General features: G+C 41.8%; 1 long non-coding RNA gene across 7 annotated transcripts in view; it reads right to left on the reverse strand.

Moving 5' to 3' along the window:
- Window positions 1-5,499, reverse strand: part of LOC136708862 (uncharacterized) — a 252,879-nt gene extending 247,380 nt beyond the window's left edge. For all 7 annotated transcript variants that reach the window (XR_010804402.1, XR_010804397.1, XR_010804401.1 and 4 more), the window contains exons 1-2: window positions 5,350-5,499; window positions 4,592-4,740 (exon numbers count right to left, since the gene is read on the reverse strand). This is a non-coding gene — a long non-coding RNA (uncharacterized lncRNA). The remainder of the gene's footprint in view (window positions 1-4,591; window positions 4,741-5,349) is intronic.
- Window positions 5,500-6,000: the final 501 nt, after the last annotated feature.

Genomic DNA, 6,000 nt, shown 5'->3' on the forward strand with positions numbered 1-6,000 from the left:
CCCATGAATGTGCCAATGGTAAAGCAGGCAATATAACATCAACATTATGAACAGGACTCAGAGCTGAATATTTCCATCAATAACGTGGGTATAGAAATTATGTAAGCAATAATGTAAGCAAACAAATCACCCAGGCAGGCCTTTCATATGCAAGGCATATTTACTGCATACATTAGTTCACTATTTGTTTCATATAAATACTGCTAAGAACTGACAAAGACCTATGCACCCACTTAATAATCCGTATGCTCACTAGTTAGAACTTCCTTAAAGGCACACTCAGATTTTGAACATTTATATAATCATTAAATGACTCCTTTCAATGTAAAGGTCAAAGTTAAGGTGCCATGAGCAGAGAACAAAGCCACACTGCTCTTAGGCTGTTCAAGGGAAATAATGCTCTCTCTTCTCCACCTCCCTTTATCTGGAAAATTCCACCTTAAAACCTCCTGCACAAATAAATTCCTAAACCTACAGTCGCACTTCGTTTCCATTATGGTGCTTTTCTCAGTGTTATTTACATTTCAGTATTAAAATACAATGCACCATCAATCAGATGGAGACGCAGACTACTGCAAAGAGGGAGCGTATGAGTTTACTGCTGCTCGGCTTGTCATGGGTAACTCGGGCTCGTTTTTCCTGTGCTATGGACATGTAGGAGCCTGGTATTACTAACCAGCTGAAGGAGAACATCTGTATTTAATCGCCTATGTGCCAGCGAGGAGAGCTCACTCATGCTGGTGAGTGTTTATACTTGTGCGCTATGCAATCACACCGCTCCAACACTAGGGCTGAATCTCAAATATCTTTCTATAGACTCTGTAGTACACAATGTAGTGGTGTAGTAGTATTAGTTTAAAGCAAACTATTTAGGGTGTAGGTTGTTGTTTGGGACAGATTAAGTCACATGAGGTGCCAGGAATGATATTAAAAAGTCTTTCCCCACATGGTACCGCTTCTTGTCGAGTTATTCAGACTGACAAATCATGCGTGGAAATGTTGTGTGTGCATCAGGCTACAGTGTTGGGTTCATGTCAATGCACTGCCTATAGCGCAGGTTCTATGCAGAAGTATAAATTGGGATTTACTGTTTGGCTCTGACAGTAGCGCAAAATCTGACAGCTAAATGTCGGATTTTTCACATTTAAACAGGTCATATTTAGACATCAAATTAATAGATAAATGCATATTAGGTCATGTTTTAATTGACTCATACTGTGCAAGATTACAGAGTTTATTAGGCCTCTTGTTGCCCGAACTTTGACCAGACACATACACAATACTGACTGCCTTGTCCTTGTCAAGAGGCTAAAAATGACACTTTGGAACAACTCTTTCTCAGAAATTATGACATTTTTGTCATCATATTTCAAGACAAGGATACAGTGATGTCATGATCTTTCACTCACACAGGTGTAATGCTTTACCAGGAGGTGTAGGCCTGCACGGAATGAGAAGTCCATTAGCATCAGTCAGGGCTGCCTGACTGCTGCTGCTAAAGCCACGCTTCAATTCTTCAGCTCTGTTCATTTTCACTGCTAGCCCTTGCCTTGACCCCTAATGCCATTCCTGTCAATTCCTGAGAAAATACATCAATGCTTTTTTTGAAAGCAATAGAGTGTAATGCAGAGATATATATAATTTTTCAGTTGAAAATCTTCATTACATAGAAGAATGCATTGAAAACAAAAGCAATCCATGTAAAGTTATCACATGGAGGTCTGGATTTAGAATTATACTCAAAATAAAAGTGGCTGATCCAACTTCAGTGGAAATTCTCCAAGACGAGTTAAAATGAGGCTCAGTAGTGTGTGTGTGTGGCCTCCATGTGCCTGTATGACCTCCCTACAACGCCTGGGCATGCTCCTGATGATGCGGCGGAAGTTCTCCTGAGGGTTCTCCTCCCAGATCTGGATTAAAGCATCAGTCAACTCTTGGACAGTCTGTGCTGCAACGTGGCATTGTTGAATGATGTCCCAGATGTGCTCGATTCAGGTCTGGAATGGGCAGGCCAGTCCATAGCATCATTGCCTTCATCATGCAGGAACTGCCGACACACTTCAGCCACATGAGGCCTAGCATTGTCACGCATCAGAAGGAACCCAGGGCACACTGCACTAGCATATGGTCTAACAATGGGTCTGAGGATCTCATGCCGGTACCCAACGGCAGTCAGGGTATCACCGGCTAGCACAGGGAGGGCTGTGCGGCCCTCCAAAGAAATGCCTCCCCACACCGTTACTGACCCACTGCCAAACCGGTCATGCTGGAGGACGTTGCAGGCAGCAGACCGTTCTCCACGGCGTCTCCAGACTCTGTTACTTCTGTCACATGTGCTCAGTGTGAACCTGCTCTCGTCCGTGAAGAGCACAGGGTGTCAATAGCGAACCTGTCCATCTTAGTGTTCTCTGGCAAATGCCAATCGCCCTAAACAGTGTTGGGCTGTAAGCACAAACACCACTTGTGGATGTCGGGCCCTCAGAGTCTGTTTCTGACAGTTTGTGCAGAAACATGGATATTAATGGCTGGCTGGAGGTCATTTTGCAGGGCTCTGGCACTGCTCTACCTGTTCCTCCTTGCACAAAGGAGGAGGTAGTGGTCTTGCTGCTGGGTTGTTGCCCTCCTACTCCACGTCTCCTGGTGTACTGGCCTGTCTCCTGATATCCCTTCCATGCTATAGAGACTGTGCTGACAGACACAGCACACCTCCTTGCCACAGCTTGCACTGAGGTGCCATTCTGGATGAGAGCACTACCTGAACCACTTCTTTGGGTTGTAGACACCGCCTCATGCTACCTCTATGGGTGAGAGAGTGCTGACAGAATGCAAAAGTGACCAAAACATCAGCCAGAAATGATGAGAGCAGAGAAATGGTCTGTGGTCACCACCTGCAGAAACACTCCTTTATAGGGGTTGTCTTGCTAATTGCCTTTCATTTCTAACTGGCGTCTGGTCCATTTGCACAAAACCAGGTGAAACTTACTCAATCATTGTTGCTTCCTAACTGGACAGGTTGATTTCACAGAAGTGTGACTGCCTTGGAGTTGCATTCTGTTGTTTAAGTGTTCCCTTTATTTATTTTTGAGCAATGTCTGTCTATATATAGTTTAGCAGGTAGTGTCACAGTCACACAGCTCTAGGTCCCTGGCAGTTGTGGGTTCAAGTCCCACTCCAGGTGACCGAGGAGTTGGTGTGTTCTCCCTGTGTCCACATGGGTTTCTTCCGGGTGCTCCGGTTTCCTCCCACGATCCACAAACACACGTTGGCAAGGGGATTGTTGACTCAAGTGTCCATAGGTATGAGCGAATGTGTGTATGCATGTGTTGCCCTGTGAAGGACTGGCGCCCCATCCAGGGTGTGTTCCTGCTTCGGGCCCAATAATTACGGGTAGGCTCCGGACCCACCGCAACCCTGAACTGGATAAGTGCTTACAGACAATTACATTTTTTAACTTTTAAACTGAACTTGCTCATCTAGAGACTATCCATTCTGAGGAGGGAAACAGCAAGAACAGCAGGAGAGAAATAGATTAAATGCATACAACAAGTCTTCTATGGTTGTGCAACAGCTAGTTCCTTCTACTACAAATCCCAAAGTGTGCAGACACTATGCCTGCTCAACCATCTTTACTCTGTCCATCATCCACCTTGTCCAACCACACAAGCATCCCTATCAATTCATGCATTCACCAACCCTGGCATGCAATCCTATATCTTTCTCAAAAAAGTGCTTTCAGAATGACTTAATAGAGGCAAGAGTGTTTAGATCGATACATTTTCAGATATGGAAGGTAACCACAGGATATGCAATGCGAAGAAAAATCCAAGTTGCTCTATTCTTTTAGCCCCGAGAACATCTTCCATTGTTGGTCCTTGGGGACACACTTAGGCAAACAGCCTACTCACACTGTTCCTTCCTTTGACTAGCTTTGCTCATTCTCTCAGAAAGTGCATGTTTTGGTAGATATTCCATCCTCTGTTCACATGTATCAAATATCTCAGGGCAGTTTTAAACCCTGTAATTCTATGTCTGAATAAACAGGATTATGCACATGGGGGAACTGATCCTGCTCTGCCTGAGGAACAAGGTGCAGCAGTACTGACTGTGCTCAAACATGTGGCCTGAATTATGACGGATCAGATTTATACAGTTATTGTTTCTCCTATAAAACGTAAGCAGTCTCTGACTATTTTATGGTGAGCAGAAACAGGGCAAAGGATCAGGCAGTATTGGAAAAAATTCAGTATGCCAACTTTTTAAGATGCAGTTTTACAGACAAATCCTTCAATATTTTTACATCAGTCTGCAATCCTTTGTTGACTAAAATGCAGTAAGTACCCTAGATATATTAAAGTGTTCTGTCATAGCATTCTGTATGCCCATGAACCTGAAAAATACCAATATCTCACCATATAAAAGCATGCTTCATAAGCACAGCTTTTGTCCAAAAAAAGATACAATTGTTTCAAAATTTGCAAACTACAAACTTTAAATCCAAAACATCCAAAAACCTAAATTGAAGCATAGTGCCACGGCAGACACGAATGTGCTCAAAGGCCACAACAACACATTCAAAAACCATTCGCCTTACCTTTGTTGACTCAAAGCATCAAAAGAAATCCCTTTGCTTGTGTAATGTTTGTGTGTGTTGCTGAAAGGCTGATGCACACTCAGGGTTCCATCCTCCAAAAAGTCAGGGAACAAGTACACGCGATTTTTCTGTGAGGGCCTGCTCTCAACCTAGAAAAAGCAAAACATACAACTTTATGTTACCCATATAGCACCTGACAAATACACTTTGTCCCTCATTTCCCAAACATTTATTTCAGAGTAGTTTTACTTTAGTTTTTCACATCTTCAGCTAGTGTTCTCCTATTTCTGCTTTCCCTCATTCACCAGCAGTTTAACAGCCAGCTCTTACCAGTCAATGGTTTATTTAACTAGATGCCCCAGTGGTGCGTGTGTATTTTTAAAATAAATAACCACATTAATAATCTAGCGGTATATATTCAAGTTTAAAGGTAGATTTGTATCACTATACTTCAGAATTGACTTGGTGGTAGATAGCTAACATCAGTATAGAACATGAATCAGAATACATGCTAAACTACTAAGAAACGTTAGACACCAACAGCTCGTAAGGACACTGGCAGGTTTTAAATTAGCAGCTTTGTTTTGGAATGATATTTAGTTTATTAACTGCGTTTGTGTCACTAATAACTTAACTGAGGATCTCAGACGGCAAAACAGAGCTAGTACTTTAAAAAACACACATACAAATTTAAGTGTGACCCAATTAACTTTTATTTATTTCTTTTATTTATTTGTTTATTTTAAAAGTTCACTCACTTCAATAAACAATATTGGGAAGACCTGATTGTTCTGTCTTACAGCCAGTCCAGCCACACCGGGGGTCTGCGCACATCTGCCTTGTTGAGGATCTATTGTTCATTTTAAAACAGCATTAAGATGCGATTGTGGTTAAACTCAGAGCTACAAATCAATGCCAACCGTTAAACACTCCATCTTTGGAGTGATTATTTTATTGGTAAAGTGTCAACCAGGAAGGGGTGGTTTCACCTGAGTATTTTAAAGCATTATTAATTATTTAATACTAATTCATGTTTTTAAATACTGATTTACCTTGAACAAAAAATATAATCACGCTATTTTGTTTTGTTGCTGTTGCAGTGCATTGTTTTATTTTATATTTTAATCGTATTTTCCTTTCTGTTGCATTGATTTCCCCAATCATTTCTTAGCAGTGGTATATCCCCTATTTTGGCGGGAAATTTAATCTATTTAACGAGGCACAGGTGAGCTTTGTTGCGGATGCTTGAGTGCGGTTATTTTCTTTTTCTTTACGTATTTATTGCTAAAAGAAACATGAATTGCTTTATTATGAGTGGGCTGAGCGAGGCTTTTGAAGCAGTAACACACCTGAAGCCAAAATGGTTTGATGCTTCGAAGCATTTGAACACACCTTTACTACGCCATCTG

The sequence above is a fragment of the Hoplias malabaricus genome, chromosome 10 (genome assembly GCF_029633855.1).
Source record: "Hoplias malabaricus isolate fHopMal1 chromosome 10, fHopMal1.hap1, whole genome shotgun sequence".
Taxonomy (NCBI): domain Eukaryota; kingdom Metazoa; phylum Chordata; class Actinopteri; order Characiformes; family Erythrinidae; genus Hoplias; species Hoplias malabaricus.